Source organism: Panthera uncia, chromosome F1, assembly GCF_023721935.1.
Source record: "Panthera uncia isolate 11264 chromosome F1, Puncia_PCG_1.0, whole genome shotgun sequence".
In the NCBI taxonomy this organism is placed as follows: domain Eukaryota; kingdom Metazoa; phylum Chordata; class Mammalia; order Carnivora; family Felidae; genus Panthera; species Panthera uncia.
This window is the reverse complement of record NC_064813.1, coordinates 33055631-33074341: the sequence shown is the minus strand read 5'-3', so window position 1 is coordinate 33074341 and position 18711 is coordinate 33055631. Positions and strand designations below refer to the sequence as shown.

Genomic DNA, 18711 nt, shown 5'->3' with positions numbered 1-18711 from the left:
TTACAGATGGTGGGACTCCAGTGTGTTACTTTCCTCACTAAGCCTCAGTTTCTTGACAAGAGTAAGTACTCCTCAGGGTTGTTGTGCATGTTACATGAGTTTGTGTCTCTAAAATGCTTAGCACAGTTCAGCACACATTAGGTGTTTGATAAATATGAAATATTATTAGGTTCTTTTCGTAAAATTCCTCATTTTCTCTGGGACAAAGCCTTACGAAGAAAAAGATAATCTCACCCCTTTCTTCATGTCTCTGCATGGCTTTCTTACTAAGAGCAAACGGGCGGATGACGGCGCCTCTTCCAGAGTGAGGTAAAGTAAACTCTCAGCTGCTGTAAAAGTGCCTTGAAGTCGATCATCAAAGAGGCATTGGAGAATTCTGTTGCAGAACCAGAGGTAGTTAAGAGTAAAGTCCAGGTCCGGCTAGTCTGGTATAGACTGTTACAGAAATTACAAACTGGTTAGAGACCATCTGTTATGTCCACTGGAATAGTCCCCATCTTGGATAATTGTTTGTTTTATGGAAAACATCCTGCTTACATTAGAGACTGGAATTAATGGCTTCGGTTTGGGTTTCTTTTTCTTTGGCCTGGCGTAACACTGGAAAAGAGAGGCACTTAGTCATTATTTCATAAAAGTGTGGAGGATTATATGGCCTGCTGGACAAAGTTGATCATCCCTTAGAACAGAGGCACATGGCCAGATATGAGCGATAAGGCTGGTCCATAGACAGACATGTAGATAGAAAAACCAAAACTAATACAGAGAGAAAGAAATGGAATTGGAGATAAAGCTAAAGGTAGGAAAGAGAGAGAAAGAGAGACACATCGAGGAAAAACAGGTACTGCTTATCTTGGAAGGTATGCAACCCACCTTTAAATGGAAGGGCTGGGGCACCTGGCTGGCTCAGGGAGGAACATGTAACTCTTGATCTCAGGGTCATGAGTTCTAGCCCCACTTTGGGTGTAGAGATTACTTAAAAAACAAAAAACCAAACTTTTATTTTCTTTTTCTTTCTTTCTCTTTCTTTCTTTCTTTCTTTCTTTCTTTCTTTCTCTTTCCTTCCTTCCTTCTTTCCTTCCTTCCTTCTTTATTTTTTCTTTCTTTCTTTCCTTCCTTTCTCCTTTCTTTCTTTCTTTCTTTCTTTCTTTCTTTCTTTCTTTCATAGAGAGAGAGAATACGAGTGGGGGAGAGGGGCAGAAGAAGAGAAAGAGACTCTTAAGCAGACTCTATGCTCAGCTTGGAGCCTGACATGGGACTCAAATCACACGACCCTGGGATCATGACCTGAGCTGAAACCAAGAGTCAGATATCAACCAACTGAGCCACCCAGGTGTCCCCCCACCAAAAAAATAAATAAACTTTAAATGAAACTTTAAATGAATTTCCCTAGAAATTTCATTTTTCTTCTCTTTTCTTTGCTGAAATGGTTTTAAGCAATACCTTACCTTTGAGTTAGTCCCAATATCTCACCCGCTCATACCCTTCTGAGAGAGAAAATAGGAACTTTCTAGTTAAAGTCTTCGCTTGCAGCCCATTAGAGTAATAATTACACTGTAATCTTCACAAGAGATGCAGGGTGCCATCGTGCAGCCTCCAAGGTCACAAGCCTCATCATAAACAAACCACTTTATGACAATTTCTGAAATGCAATCTCTCTCTCTCTCAAAGGTCCATCGCTTCATTAATGAACCTGTAATCCCATGCACACCTGTTTGCCTGATTTATAGGTGTTTCTGTCTCTTCAACAGACCCATACATTTCCATGCCAGTCTCAAGTGCCTTCTCGTTTGTCCTCTGGTATAAAATGTTGAGAATGGTCCACCATTTTTCTCCGATCCCACACCCTGAGACCCACACACCCTCTCTGGGGCACTGGCCACAATACTCTCTTGCTTTCAAGCCTTTGTGAAACCTAAAACCATTCACTGGCAGCTCCAAATCAGAGTAGCACTCTCTTCAGGTCACACTGAATCAAGACTCTGTATTTAACCCTATAAACTGTTTTATTGAGGGGCTAGCAGAGATAAAGGGTGCCCTTGGCGGTCTTAGAAGACAGTGCAAAGGGCATATCTAGAAGATCATGTGCGTTGTCGTTTGAGAGAGCACTGACCGAGAAGAGCCCCTCCATTCACATCAAAGTGTGACACAAGCAACCAATAAACACTTATTATGTTGAGCGCCTCTTCTTTTGGGGTTTGTTGCTGTCGTTGACACTAATTACTGTGAGCGACATACCTATCCATCCTTCAGGATTAAGATCAAATATTACCTCTCTCAAGAGAGCTTTCTCTACATTTGTAACCATCAAAACATTCATTCCTGCATACATCTAATAACTAGATCTGAGTCATTTTGCTTCATATCCAACTGTTGGAAGGGTGACATTTTAGCTTCATAATTAAATTTTAAGCTCATGGGACAGTTTCTTCCAAGTCTATTAAATCTCCTACACATGGTCTTTTAGGTCGACAATAAAGACACGGAACGAAGGAAGGAAGGAAGGTCTGATTATTTGACACCAGGCACTGGTAACACCCACGTTGTCAATTGAGCGGCCCAAGGTGAACAATTGCTATTTGCTTCGCAAAATGCATGGAAAATAAAAGCAGAGGTGAAAATACCTGAGGGCAGGTGGTAGGGTAGGAAAGACGGAAGAAATAAATTCTGTAATTTGTAAGAAATTTTTGTAGTCTCTGTTTAGGGAAAATAGACTCCGTGGATATTTATTGAATGTGTATTTCATGCCAAGTGTTACAATAAGATATTTTGCAAACATGACTCCTTACAACAGTACCATAAATTAGGTTTTGCTATACGACTGTATGGCTGAGGAAATATAGCTGGGATGTTCCAGAGACTTGCCTAAGGTCACGCAGCTAATAAATGGAAAAACCTGTTTGGGAGACCAAACCAGGTTCTCATTTAATCACTTCTTCAACAAATATCAGTTAAACACCAGCCACATGCTAGGCACTTTTCTAGGAACAGAGAACCAAAGATAGAATCCTTGCTCTTATGAAGCTTGCATTCTAGGACAAAAAGATATAACCAATAGATGAATGTGCTTTAAAAACATCACGCCACGTGTTGATGACTGTTATGGTAACAATACAGTTTGGAAAGGCATAGCGAGTGGGGGGCTGTGGGAATGTGGTGGCTACGGTATTAAATATGGTGGTCAGCAAACACCTGAGAAGTGAAATTTGAGTAACTTCAATAGAAGAGGGGGTATGCTACAGAGATGCCAGCAAGGACAAAGATACCGGGGTGGTAGTCTGTCTGACCCAACTGAAGAATAATGAGGAGGTCGTCGGGATTGGAGTAAAGTGGAAACGGGGGAGAGAGGAGGAAATGATGAGGCCATGGAGATACTGTGGGGTCTGACCATGCCAAGGCTTATAGGCTTTTACTGAGTGGGTTCTGAAGTTATTAGTGGATCTTAAACAAAGAATAACCAATATAATTCAATTCTTGGAAGAATCACTTTGGAGGTGAGATTAAACTTCACAGAGGAAAGGCCAGCAGCAGAAGACCACTTAGGAGGCTATCACGGTAATCCAGGCGAGAAATAACAGCGATTTCTGTTCTGTAGACCAGCCTGGTTGTTGACTTCAGTTGTAGTTTGAGTGTGGGAGCTTAGAAGATTTGCTGACGGATTTGAGATAATATGTGACAAAAGCATAGGCATACAGATAGCTACAAGGTTTTGGAATGAACAGTTGGAAGGATGGAGTTTCTGTTTACTGAGACGGAGAGATTGAAAGGAAGGAGCAGGCTTGAGTGAGAAGATCATGTGTTTTGGGTTTATGCATCTGAGATTTGATATGTCTTTTGGACCTCCGCATAGAGCTGTTGAACAGGAGTTGGGTATATTATTCTAGAGATCAGGGAGAAGTTTAGACTACAGATATAAATTTGGACTTCCCAGCAGACAGGTGGTAATTAAAGCTGGGAGCTTGATTAAAGACACGAGAGTAGATAAAGAGCATATAGACATTGGAATCAGATATAAACAGAGACTAATAATGGTGTTGAATTCAGCCCAGACATTTCCAATCTTAGAGTTTCCAGAGGTGAAGAGGGAGATTGAGAAGAAGGCATCAGTGAGTTAAAATGATTACCAAAAATAATACTGTCTAGTGGGGAACATATAGCAAGGGAAAGAAAGGGATCAGCTTGAGCTCCATGCAGCTACGAGTAAGATGAGGGACGAGAACCAGCCATTGGGTTTATTAATGTGGATTTATCAATATTGGCATTTACAAGTGGTTTATTGTTGCAGTGGTGGTGATGGAAACTTGATTGACATTGATTTAGGAGATAAGATGAGGAAAATGGCGGACGATAAGTATAAAAGACTATTTTGAGGTGTTTTGCTATAAAGGGGAGCAAAAACAAAGAGGCAAAAGTTTGAGGGGGGTGTGATCTCGAGAAAATATCTCTAGCACAGGAGGAATACTTACCATGTTTGTGTCTCGATGAAAGTGGCCTAGGGAAAAACAGATGATGTAGGGGAAAGAGCAAAGAATTAGTTCTGTCCTCAGGGAAGCAAGAGGGGACAGCCCCCAGCACAAAACTCAGCCGTTGAGATATGACCCTGAGGTGAATATTCAGGCAAAAAGTAACAGGAGGGTACAGATGCAAAAGGGAGATATGGCTGCACTGTGGAAACTTCTCTTCTGAGTGATTCAGTTCCTCAAAGAAGCAATGTAACCAGTTGAGTGTGAGGGTGGGGTAGATTTTGGAGGCTTAAGGAGAGAGAAGGTGGTATGTCTAAAATACAATGAGGATGGGGCACTTGGGTGGCTCAGTCGGTTAAGCGGCCGACTTCGGCTCAGGTCATGATTTCGCGGTCCGTGAGTTCGAGCCCCGCGTCGGGCTCTGTGCTGACAGCTCGGAGCCTGGAGCCTGTTTCAGATTCTGTGTCTCCCTCTCTCTGACCCTCCCCCGTTCATGCTCTGTGTCTCTCTGTCTCAAAAATAAATAAATGTTAAATAAATAAATTAATTAATTAATTAATTAAATAAAATACAATGAGGCTACACGCATAAATTAGACAGACGTTTGGACTTGACTAAGGAATGGGATTTTTCCAGACTAGCACAATTTGAAGAGAGAGAGGCAAGAGAGTTGAGGAAATACCCAAGGGTATGATTACGATGATGGCGAAGGAGGGAGATGACGCCTTGAAGGGGATGTGTGACAGAGAAAGAATGGTTGGGTCAACGTGTGACGGCTTCCAATGTGATAAAACAATTATTAGGTTGGGGGCCCGGAGGGAGTGAGAGAGCCAGGACAGGGCTGGACGGTGGGATGTTATGAGGTAATATAGAAATTGCTACCAACAGATGCTGCGGTGGGGGTAATACAATCTCACCAGAGAAGACGAAGTCAGGGGCTGAGAGGCAGAGGGGCAGATGCTGTGGGTGCCCTCCTATACCTCCTTGGTCCACCCTGGAGGTCACCCTAGACAGTTCTCAGAAATGCTCGTAGCTTTCCGCATCTCTGCCTGGGGATGTTCTCTGACCACAGACGTTTCCTTGGCCTACATGAGGTGCAAAGTTCATGTCCCAAAAGTGACTTCTAATCACGGAGGGAAGGAAATTAATGGGAAAATTCCCCAACCTCACCACCCCTCTGACACCCTGTTCTGAAGTGTGCTTTACAACGTCTCAGAAGGCCCTGAGTTGTACTGAGCCCCAGTTCCCACACAAGAAACCCATTCAGTCATTCACCTATGATCGGTCTCACTGTCTTACTGGGCCACCTAGAATCACATCCTAAACAAATCACCTACCTCAAAATCCTTGTTTCAGGATTTGTTCGGGGGAAACCCATTTTATTTTATTTTATTTTATTTTATTTTATTTTATTTAAGTTTATTTATTTTGATAGAGATAGCACAAGTAGGGGAGGGGCAGAGAGAGAGGGAGAGAGAGAATCCCAAGCAGGCTCCACGCTGTCAGCACAGAGCCCGACACAGGGCTTGAACTCACGAAACCACGAGATCATAATCTGAACCTCAATCAAGAGTCGGATGCTGACTGACTGAGCTATCCAGGCCCCCCGGGGGAACTCATTTTAAAATAGTTGGGATTTGGGAAAGATAAACTATGCGGACATTGACATGAACTAGGAGCAATCAGAAGATCTTCAATTATATATGATAATGGTGTTATTTGCAGGCCCATTTTTAAAAGCAACAATATGCATATTGCTTCAGAATTCAGAATTGCTTCAGATTCTGTGTCTCCCTCTCTCTCTGCCCCTTCCCTGCTCATGCTGTGTCTCTCTCTGTCTCAAAAATAAATAAACATTAAAAAAAATTTAAAAAATAATAATTACAGCTCTAGATACAATATAGTCTTGAAAAGATATTCATGCTAAGGTACATGAAGAATGAAAAACAGGTAACAAAGCAGTATGTGGGAGGGCATTTGTGTGTATATATATATATATATATACACACAAATATACAATTCCATAAATACAAATATATATATGTGTATATATAATACATGCATATATATGTCTATGCCTTCCTCTCTTTCCACATACGTGCGTGCACACACACACACACACACACACGTCTTAATTTTTCTTTAACAAGTATACAATATTTGTGTCTATACATTTAAAAAACAATAGCAGGTCCTCTTACCCCTAGTGCAGGGAACTGTGTCACCACAGAACTCAGAAATCTCACATGAAACATTGGGAGAAATTCCGTTGACCAACGGTCCCTGTCCCGATTTGCCCTTGACTGAGGGCTTCCTGGGGATGCCATGAGGCTGACTCTCAGTACTGAAACCCGTCACACCGAGGTGGTTGGTCACCCTAGGAAACATTTACAGTCTCTCTTCCCTCCTTCCCCATAAGTGGACAAATGACAAAATAGAATCCTTCAGAGTCCTGGAAAGGAAGGCATGATGGGAGTGCAAGACATCATTATTATTCAGGAGACATACATTTTTTGCTGCAAAGACCCAGGGATAAAATCAACACATTTGGTTGATAATCCCTTTCACATGTGCATGCTAGTTTGGCTTTCATTTTCATCTGCAGGGAGTCTTTAACAGCTGTTACTGTCAGGCCTTTGCACTCTGTTTCCAAACCTATAGGAACCACACAAGGGCACGAATGTTCAGAGAATGAAGTTGGAGGGGCTTAAGGAAAACTAGTTCATCTGCATTGTTATCTAGAAATTCACACCCGTTCTCTCCCTCTGCTTCAGTTCCTTGCTCTCCTGCTTTCTCTCCCTGTGTACCAGGCAGAGATCCTGGGATGAACACCAGCGCGCCTGTTTGGTATGCATACCGTGTGGATGGTCCAGACAGGAGGCTCTCACTTCATTGTTCGTGAAGGCTCTCTGTTAAATAATTTTTAATGTTATCTAAGGAGTTTAATGGCACAGTTATTGGAAATATTACAAAGGCAAGAGGAAAAAGAAGTCATCCCTCTTACATTTTCCAGACCTGTCACAGGCTCACTCAGCCCCAAATCTGCCCCTGTTAGCTCCGGAAGCCGTGTTCATTTTTGTTTAATTTATTGAAATTATGTAGGATCGCCTTCTGTCCTAAAAGAATTGAGTTGCCCATAGCTCCATTTAAAGAAAGCGTGTGACCCTCGTCCCAAACACATTTATGTGGTGATATGACTTTGGCTGGGGAAGGTCTATGGGAGGCCTAGATGGTAACCTTTGCCATGGGTGGAAAAACCCAACACAAATAAGAAATCTCTGGTATGGATCCTAGGCATTAGTATGTTTAGATACTCCACTAGGTAATTCTTTTTTTTTTTTTAAGTTTATAATTTACTTTGAGAGACAGAGAGAGAGAGAAAGAGAGAGAGAGAGAGAGAGAGAGGTGGGGGGGGAAGGAAGGAGCAGAGGGGGAGGGGGACAGAGGATCCAAAGAGGGCTCTGGGCTCACAGCAGAGAGCCCAATGTGGGGCTTGTACTCATGAACCACGTGATCATGACCTGAGCAGAAATCAAACATTTAACCAACTGAGACGCCCAGGTGCCCCATCTGCTAGGTGATTCTACTGTGCAGTTTGTTCCAGTTCCTTCTTGTATTTCAACTCATTCATTCAAACACACAGGTGAAGTGCCCTATAGAAGATGCTATTGTCATTAGTGAGAGTAACTAGGGCATACTTTACCTACGAGGCCATATTCCACAAGGTGAGAATTTAAGTCTGCAAGCCCAGAGACCTGAGTTTGAGTCCTGGCTCCACCATGGCTAGCACTGTAAGCATATGCAAGTCATTCCCTTCTATGAAACATTGTATTCCCTCCATACAAAACATCCTCCAAAGTTCGTAAAGATCAGCTTAGATAATGCATGAGAACAAGTTTTGTAAGCTTTCGAGTATACCAGATATTTTCATTGTTAGTGACTACATACTTTCTATAGAGCTCTGTTCCCTCTAATCCATCCCCGACCTAGCTTTCCAAATGTATGTTCAAGTTTCTAGCTTTAAAACCGAGGCTTTTTCTTTATTGCATATTCATCTATAGCTGGACTGATTTATTCTTTCCTAAAACCTGCCATGTGTATTCCCATAGTCACGTCTTTGCTAATGCCATTTAGTCCTGAGAATACCTCTTGTCCCCAGTTCCTTAATCTTTACTTAGCTTTCCCAAGTCGAGTTATTGATTGACTTGAATATCAGGGACTTTCTAACTATGCTAATGCACACTGAACCCCCTTTCCAAGGATCTTACAGCCAATAATGCATTGCATCATAACATGCCTTGGTTGAATTGTTTTCCACATGTTTCTATCTTATTTCTCCAACTGGTTTGTAAATTCCTTCAAGAATAGGTACCATGGGTTACATTGCTTTGCTCAACTACAAAGGCTTATGCCAAATTGATTTGTATCAATGCATACTTAGAAGAAAGGAAGAAGGAAGGAAAAAAGGAACAAAGGAGGGAAGGAAGGAATGGATATGTCTTGGCAACTTGGTTAAAAATAAATTGATTATTGATTTTTAGACCTGCTTCTAGATTCCGTGTTCTATTTTATTGGCCTGCGTCTCTATACTTCCATCAATATCACTCTGTCTCAATAGCTACAGCTTTACAGTGAGTTTTAAGACCATATACTGTGAGTCCTTAAAAAAGGAAAGAGGGAAGGAAGGAAGGAAGGAAGGAAGGAAGGAAGGGGAGAAGATAAAAGGATTGAAAGGAAGAATTATTCCTCTGAGAGTCCTCTCATGATAGCTTCCTGGCAAAAGTATTTGAGATGCCTGCCCTTTGGTCAATGCAGCTCTCAGACCAGGGAGAGAGAGTTCCAGACCCTGGCTGGAATCCTGTATTAGAGGCCCTTTTCTGCTTGTCATCCAGCTACAATCTCCCCATCAGGCAAGTAGTCCTTGGAACCACGACTGGTGCTTACCTAGATCCCATGTCCCTCTCTAGATCAGGTTGTGAGACTGTAATTTCCCACTCACATGACCCCAAGCCACTCTCCAGGGCCTGTATGTACCTCCTCCTGGGTCTGTCTTTGCAAGAGTGAACTACACTCTCAGTGTGCAACCCCACAGGAATGGCCAATAGGCAGTGCTTTGTGGGCCAGGTGGGCAGAATTTGCACATAGAAGTTGAGATGTCCATGTGCGTTATGTGAAGCATAGATAGATAGAAAGAAAATTGGGGTGGATGAAAAGCTAACAGTCTATATATATGACAGTGCTCTAGGTCATGGGAGTCCCAGAATCCTAAGCTCAAATCTGGCTTCCAGGTCATAATTCAGGTATTTGTGTGAGGGTAAGAGGTCAAGAATATATTTTATGTGAGACTTTTTATCTCAGTATGATACTTCCTAAATCTTCAGACATACAGGAATCCCTGTTTATACTCTTGCTATGCTATGAGACCAACAAATTAAGGACATGCCTAAATTTGAGAATTTTAAAGCCCTTCCCACTCTTCACTTTTTCTTATTAACTTTGAAATAGAACTTAATGAGATACCACTTATCAGTAATGAAATGCATAGATTTAAAGTGTACAATTCACTGAGTTTTAACAAATAGAGACCTGTGTAATCACCATGCCCGTCAAGATAGATCATATTTCCATAATCCCTCAAAATTTCCCTGGGACCCCCCTCCCTTTTTTTTTTTTTTTGTTTTGTTTTTAATCAATTCTCCCTCATTCATGATCCAGAAAACCACTGATTTGTTTTCTGTTGCTATAGATGCATTTTCCTTGTTTCAGAATCTTATCTAAACTGAATCACGTGGTATTTATTCTTTTGTATGTAGCTTCTCTTGTTCAGCGTAAAGCTTTAGCTTTATCTTCTTAACTTTAGTAGATATAAGTTGTAGAAAGTTGTAGCATTGTTTAAATTTGCATTTTCCTGATGTCAAATGATGCCAAGCATCTTTTTTTTTTTTTTAATTTTTTTTTTTTTCTAACGTTTTTTATTTATTTTTGGGACAGAGAGAGACAGAGCATGAACGGGGGAGGGGCAGAGAGAGAGGGAGACACAGAATCGGAAACAGGCTCCAGGCTCCGAGCCATCAGCCCCGAGCCCGACGCGGGGCTCGAACTCACGGACCGCGAGATCGTGACCTGGCTGAAGTCGGACGCTTAACCGACTGCGCCACCCAGGCGCCCCAACCAAGCATCTTTTAATGTGCCTATTGGCCATGATTATATCTTGCTTTGTGAAGTGTTCGTTCAAATATTTCGCCTTTTCTTTTTAATTGTGGTTTTGTTTTGTTTTTTCTAAGTTGTAAGAGTTCTTTATTCTGGATACAAGTCCTTTGTCCAAGGTACGTGCTATAAATATATTTTCCCCTTGTAAACTTTGTCTTTTAAAAAATCTTTTCAATGGTGTCTTTCGAAGAACGGAAATTTAAATTCTGGCAAAGTCCAAATTACAGGATTTTTGTGCTTTGTCTAAAAAATGTTTGCCTATCCCAAATTACAAGTATTTTTCCTATGCATTTTTCCTAGAAGTTTTATAGTTTTAGTACTTATATTTAGGTCTATAACCCATTTTGATTATGTTTGGTTTTGTGTATCTTGTAAAGTAAGGGCTGTGATTCACTATTGCTGTTTGTTTGTTTTCTTTAGAGATATCTAACTGTGCCAGCACCATTTATTGAAAGCATTATTCTTTCCCTATTGACATGTCTTGGCAATTGGTCAAAAATAAATTGATTATTTTTAGGCCTATTTCTAGATTCTCTATTCTGTTTTATTGGTCTGTGTCTCTATACTTCCATCAATATCACTCTGTCTCAATAGCTACAGCTTTACAATGAGTTTTAAAATCATATACTGTGAGTCCTAAAACTTTATTCTTTTTAAAAAATGGTTTGAATAATCTAGGATTTTTTTATACCCATCTAAATACCAGAATCAGCTTATAAATTGCTATTTAAAAGGCCTGGTGGAAATGTTGAATAAAATTGATATGATTTTATAGATCAATTTGGGGAGATTGACATGTGAACAATTATGAGTGTTCTAGTCCATAAATATGATATGTCTCTTCATCTATTAGGTTCTTTTAAATTTTTCTCAGCTAATTCAACCTTACATTCCTGGCATAAATCTCATCTCTCAGTTTATAATCCTTTTTATATATTGTGGACTCAGTCTGCTACTATTTTGTTAAGAATATTTACATCCATGTTTAGAAGGAATATTGGTCTGTAGTTTTCTCTTGGGAGATGTCTTTGTTTGACTTCGCTATAAGAATAATATTGGTCTCATATTTGAGTTTGGAAGCAGTTTCTGAGTTAATTTGTGTTGGATTGGTATTATTTCTGCCTCAGATATTTGATATAATTCAATAATTTGGGTCTGGAGTATTCCCTGTAGAAAAATTTTAAATTATGAATTTAATATATCTAATAGATGGAAGGCTTTTCAGGTATTCTGTTTCTTCTTGTATCATTTTTGGTAATATCATTCTTTAAAGGAATTTTTTCCATTTCATCTAACTTGTTTAATATGTTGCCGTAAAGTTCTAATATTTTCTGATTTTTCCCCCCATGGGAAAATGCTCAAAATTGATTAAGTGAAAAAAGTTATACCTGATTACCTTTTTAGTGTTTGGAGAGTCTATAGTGATATTTCCTCATTCATTTCCAATATTGGTAATTTTCCTTTTCATTTTTTTTTTTCTCGGTCGTTCTAGCAAGATATTTAATAATTTTAACTTCTCAAAGAATCAGCTTTTGGCTTTACTGATTGTCTTCTATTTTTTATTCTCTATTTCATTTATTTCAACTACTATTTTTATTTTCTTTCTTCTACTGACTTTGAGATAATTTGTTCTTGTTTTTTGGCTTTTACAGGAGATCCTTGATTTTCGGCACCTCTTTTCTAATGTAAACATCTACATTTTCTCTTTAAGCACTCTTTCAGGTGTTCTCACAAATCGTAACATATTATGACTTTATTATTATCAAGTTCAAAATATTTTCCAATTGCCCCCGAGATTTCTTCTTTGACACATAAAGTATTTAGGGGTCTGTTGTTAATTTTCCAAAGATTAAGTGATTTTCTAGAAGTATACTTTTCATTTATTTCCAATTTAGTTATATTGTAGTCCAAGAATATACCCTGAATGACTCCAATTCATCTAAATTTACTAAGACTCGTTTTTGTCTTGCATATGGTCTATTTTGGTGAACATTTATGTGCACTTTAAAAGATATATATGCTTTCATTTTTGTATACATAAGTGTCAATGAAATTAAAGTAGTTGACAATGATGTTCGAATCTTCTCTATACGTATTACCCTGATTTTCTTTTCACTTGGTCCACTTGATTTTTCTTTTCAATTGCCAAGCGAGGTGTATAGAAATCTCCAATTATAGCGAAGTAAATGTCAAGTTTTCCAATCACGTTTAGGATTGATTGATTATTACACTTTCCTCTTGGACTGACCCTTTTATCATTGCAAAATGTCTTCTTTTGTCTACAAAAACATTTCTTGTCCTCAAATCGACTTTTCTTCATATAGTCACTGCAGTTTCCTGTGATTCTGGTTTCCTTGGTATACTTTTCCCGTCCTTCCCCTTTCATCTTACCTCCATCTTCATATGTAAAAGACTTTCTTCTAGGCCAGAGCTAGTTAGGTTCTGCCTTCCCATCCAATAGGACACTGGCTGTCTTTCACTTCAACTATTTTATTCAATACACCTGTGGATTTGTTTGACTAAGTCTGTCATATTGTTATTTACTCTCTATTTATTCCATGTTTCTCTGTATCTTTCTACCTCTTTTTTTGTCTCCTTTGAATTTTTTAGATATGTTTTATTATTTCACTTTATTTTATTGTTGGCTTATTATCTTTAAAAAATTAACCATTGCTATAGGGTTTACACATCTTTATCTTAACACAATCTACATTTAACATATTACTTCTTGAACAAAATGAGGAGTTAATTACAGAGTTCCTAGATCTTCCCATCTCTCTTTTGTGCTATTATGGTCTTATACTTATATATTATGGTCTTTTTACTTTTGCAAATGTCATAAGCTCCTCTTGCATTATTATTAATTTTGCTTTAAATGGGCAATTATCTCTTAAATAAGTTTAAAAAAAAACATATTTACTCATCCATTTATCATTTCTAGTGTTCCTCGGTCCTCTGTATAGATCTAAACTTTTACTACCATTTTTGAAGGATATAGTCATTGCTTTTAGATTTCTAGGTTGAGACGTTAACTTTTTTAAAAATATTTTTGTGTAATTTTTTAAAGTAAGCTCTACACCCAACATGGGGCTTGAACTCATGACCCCAAGGTTAAGAGTCCCATACTCCACCAACTGACCCAGCCAGGCACCCCTGAGAAGTTGACTTTTTGTCTTTGTTTTTGTTTTGTTCTTTCAGAACTGTAAAAATATGTATACGCTATCTTTTGGCTCATATTATTTTGATGGAAAGTCTGTAGGTTTTTGTTTGTTGTTTTTTGGGTTTTTTGGGGTTTTTTGTTGTTTTTTTGTTTTTTGCCCTGTGTATCTTTTTCCCTCTTAGACGCTTTTTTAGATTTTTCTTTATTATTGGTTTTCAGTCATTTCATTATAATGCCCTGTGGTGTGGTTTCTTTGTTTATCCCGCTTGAGTTTTGTTAGATTTTTTATATCTGGAGGCATATATCTTTTATCAAATGTGGGGGGGAAATTGAACTTATTCATTCAAATATATTTTCTTCTTCTCTCTTTTCCTTCTAAGATTCCAACTAAATACATTAGGTTATTTGATATTTTCTGAAACATCTAGTCTTTCTCATTCTTTTTGCCTTCTATGCTTTAGCTTGGATAACTTCTATTGTTGTACTCTCAAGTTCATTGATTCTTTCCTTGCAGTTTATAAGCTGCTGTTACTCCCATTAAGTTAATTTTTAATTCTGGATACTGTATTATCCAGCTTTAGAATTTCATTTGATTAAATTTTACATCTTTCATTTCCCTCCTTTTTATGCTCTTATTTTTTTTAAATCCCTGAATATATATATAATAGTGATTTTATGCTTATAATAGCCGTTTATCTGTTCTTTCTATCACTTCTGCATCTGTTTCTATAGATTGGTTTTTCTCTTAATTATGGGTCCCACTTTTCTTTCCCCCTCTCCATGGTCCCCGGCTTTTTTTCCATATCTGGTTATTTTTTACTGGGTGCTTGGCATTGTAAATATTATATTTTCAAATACTGATTTTGTTGTCTTCCTTCAAAGAGTATTGAGTTTTGTCTGGGTTGGCAGTTAAAATACATGAGACCCTCTTAATCCTTTCAAAAGAAGAATTTTAAATTTTGTCATGTTTAGAGTAACATTCCCTGTATATCTAGTTTATATCTGAGCTTCTGGATTCTCTCTAATCTGACAGCTTGGGACTTGACCATATCCTAGTCTGCTCTCTAAGAATCATTCGGCTTGTAGCTACCCATTTGTTTTGTTTTGTTTTGTTTTCACGATATTCGTTCTTTGCTCCGCCTTTACAGGGTCTTACCCAACAAGTATATGATTTAGTATTCAACAACCAACTCAGAGGAACCATCCTGCTGGTTTTAAGGGTTCTTTCTCTGTGTAGTTCCTGCCAATACGGTTCAGCAGACTTAAGCCTCCTCATCCTCCCCAAATTGCAATTACTGTATCTTCAACTCAGCCAGACAATTGTGCTTTGCTTGTGTTCCCAACCGCACACTGTGCTCAAAAAAATTGCTTCCAAGCAGAAAGCCAAGGCAAAGGTAGGACTCACCTGTTTGTTTCCCTCCCTCAGGGATCATGGTCCGGTGCTGCTTTTTATCTGTGTCTGAAAACACTGGCTTCTTATATTTTTTTTCCAATTTTTCTAGTTTTTTTGGTTTTGTTTGTTTGTTTATACCAAGGAGGACAAATCCAGGACTAAGGATTAAAACATAGCTGGAAACATAAGTCACCTCCCAAGGTTTTTAATTCCCTCACACTTCTGATGTTATCTGTGGCCTGGGAGTGCCTGTCACTTTTCCTTTGGAAATCTTCCTTGTAATCTCCCCCCTACTTGTGCCAGGGAAAAGGATCAGAGAGGGTGTACAGGTACGTTTTAAAAAGGAATGGGACACACTTTTCTGAGAGTGGTTGGCAAATATTTAATTCTGAGAAATAGAAAATAGGTGCCCATGTCCTTTAGGAATCCAGACAATATTTGAGTATGGGGGATAGACATCAGCCAGCTCTGGGTTAAACATCATCAAGTTTGGCAAAAGCTTTCTTAGTGATGCTTTCAACTTCTGGGAATTTCTGACACACATTTTCCCGCTAACCCAGGGACACAGGCTACCCTGACTCTTTTCATCTTTCTGGCTCGAATTCGATTATCCACTAAGTGTGAAATAAATTTCTTATGAGATGTTAATGACATATAAAACTCAATATGGTATTCTACTAAAAACTTTTAGAACATCTAGAACCGTAAGTTGAAAGAATGAATCACTAATGAAGGCAGTTTAAGGCCAAACCAGAAGTATGGGGGTGAATAGGAAAGGACGGGATGTCTCCCAACACCCCTTATATAGACTAGAGTGAAAGACAGGACAAAAACAGCATTCTCACAAAGACCTAAGGAGAAAAGAGAACGCTCACTGTTCCACCTTTTCAATAACCCCACAGTCATTACAAAGCTTGGCCTAGTCTGGCAATAACCTCCACCCCTCCTTCCCCTGCCCATTAGCTGGAGACAGTGAATTATGGTGGAAGGCAGGAGCTCTTCCCGCCTCTAGGGGGAAAATAACTTTAATCTCGTCAGAGCCTTGGAAGAGAGACTATTAAAAGAGTTAATGGAAGAAACTTCTGAATAGATGAGTCAGGCTGTGACAAACCAAAGTCATTTTTTGACTTAAGAAGGAAAAAAGGAAAAGAAAGCTGGTGATGCAACCCTGTGGCTCTGATGGCCCCCAAGTCCCCCATCAAATCAATCCCAAATGCAGTAGAGTCCTGATAATTTAATGAAGGACTCCAGAGGCGATGTGGTGAATTTGGTCACAAGGGTAAAATGGGGAAGTATAGTCCGGTACAAAGAGTGTCATCCCACATTGTTACCTGGATTATAACTGGGAGGAAATGAGTCTGTTTTAAAACGTCGAAAGCAAGTTGTTGGCGTTTCAAAAGATCCTAGTTAGGAGGTTCTCCTGAAATTGCAAACATATATAAGAATAAAATTAGACTGTAATTTAGCAAATAAAATAACCAGGCTGAGCAAGAAGTGAGGGAAGAATAAAAGGTAGCTTTTAGAGTCTAGTCGGCAGTGAAAATATGCCTCCAAACAAATGTTCCCAGTCACCCCAGGAGAAACAATGAAGTTACCATATGCTGATGGTTTAGATTTGCCAAACTCTCTGGGACATTTGTAGATTTAGTTTGTAATCAGCAGAGATAAAAAAGGGGACAAGTCTTTTTGACCACGTTCATTCTGAAAAGATCTACCAGAGATGCACAATTTACAGACCAGAAGGGTGATCATAGAACTGATTTTCTTTCATAATGAGCCCAAACGTAGATCTTCAAGTACGTCTTGGGAACAATGATGTATGTGACCACAAGTCCTTAAATATCACGAAGATAGTGAATTAGACAGAGTTACTCGGTTTTAGCTACCTCTATGGGCCCCAGATCTGAGAAACTGCATCTTTAGAAACTCTTGGACTCCTCTTGAAGCCCTTTTGTGAGCAAAACATGGCTCATTCCAGGGAGATGGAAAACCACAGAGATCTAGGATTCTCACACTCTTAAAAATTATTGGGCTAATATCAAAATAGTACCGAGTAATAGCGAGAACCCCAAGTCAGCTCCGCCTAGTGTGAACCATCTGATTGCCTTAAACGAGACGAGAAAAGTGAGATTTTTTTTTTTTTTAATTTTTTTTTTTCAACGTTTTTTATTTTATTTTTGGGACAGAGAGAGACAGAGCATGAACTGGGGAGGGGCAGAGAGAGAGGGAGACACAGAATCGGAAACAAGCTCCAGGCTCCGAGCCATCGGCCCAGAGCCCGACGCGGGGCTCGAACTCACGGACCGCGAGATCGTGACCTGGCTGAAGTCGGACGCTTAACCGACTGCGCCACCCAGGCGCCCCGAGAAAAGTGAGATTAAATGGCATACGCTGAGTAGCTATTAGGTATCAGGCACTCTCCAAACTTCATCTATAAAAGACACTTTTGTTTTATGGTGACTATAATTGATAACACTATGTTGTATAATTAAAATTGTGAAGAGAGTAGAACTTCAGTGTTTTCACCAAAAAAGGGATAAAAAGATAAATATGTAATAGAGGTGTTAATCAACTCAACTATGGGAATTCTTTTACAATGTATATGTATATCGTATCATCACATTATATACTTTAAATATATTACAATGTTATTTGTCAATCATACCTCAATAAAGCTGGGGCAAAATGAAGGCATTTTTGTTTTAGGCTCTCTGGCATTCATTTCCTCCTTTCTAATAGTATCCTATTTCAGTTCATTGGAACGCCTTTATCTCACGAAATATTATCCGTTAGAGAAATTGCAATCAGTGATGCCCCTTACTCCTGAACAAGAAGTGGCCTCAGTGACCCAGTCTGGAACAATTAGATGTTTTCTCTCTGATATTTCAAATAGGATCAGAAAGTCAGAGACTGACCGTGTTGGGTCAGTTCCACTCGATTGAGCATGCTCAGACTAGTTTCTGTTACAAAATTATTGCTAGATTTTCAACCTCTGCCTCCAGAGCTCCTTTGGTTCATCCCCATTGCCACCGCCTGATTCTTCAGGCTCTTGTGGACATTGTAAAGTCCCAATAGCCTTGCAATAAATTACTTTTTTTTTTAAGTTTTTTTTTTTAACGTTTTTATTTATTTTTGAGACAGAGAGAGACAGAGCATGAACAGGGCAGGGTCAGAGAAAGAGGGAGACACAGAATCCAAGGCAAGCTCCAGGCTCTGAGCTGTCAGCACAGAGCCCAACGTGGGGCTCGAACTCACAGAGTGTGAGATCATGACCTGAGCTGAAGTTGGACGCTTAACCGACTGAGCCACCCAGGCACCCCGTGCAATAAATTACTTTTCCTGAATTTACGCCAAATTTATTTGCTTCTAATGAAAGCATCCTTAATGATATACCACCTTACTCACATAATTCTCAGATATTAACAATTATAACCATTCTACAGAGGAGAATATTATAGCAAAGAAAGGTTAAATGGCATGCCCACAAT

The 18711-nt window shown here is 39.2% G+C and overlaps 1 long non-coding RNA gene across 1 annotated transcript; it reads right to left on the bottom strand.

Annotated features, from left to right (window-relative positions):
- Positions 1-207: 207 nt before the first annotated feature.
- Positions 208-16640, bottom strand: LOC125925328 (uncharacterized). The gene is made up of 3 exons (XR_007458783.1): positions 16555-16640; positions 538-597; positions 208-435 (listed from the first exon to the last, which is right to left on the bottom strand). It is a non-coding gene; the product is annotated as an uncharacterized LOC125925328 (long non-coding RNA).
- Between the last annotated feature and the right edge of the window lie 2071 nt (positions 16641-18711).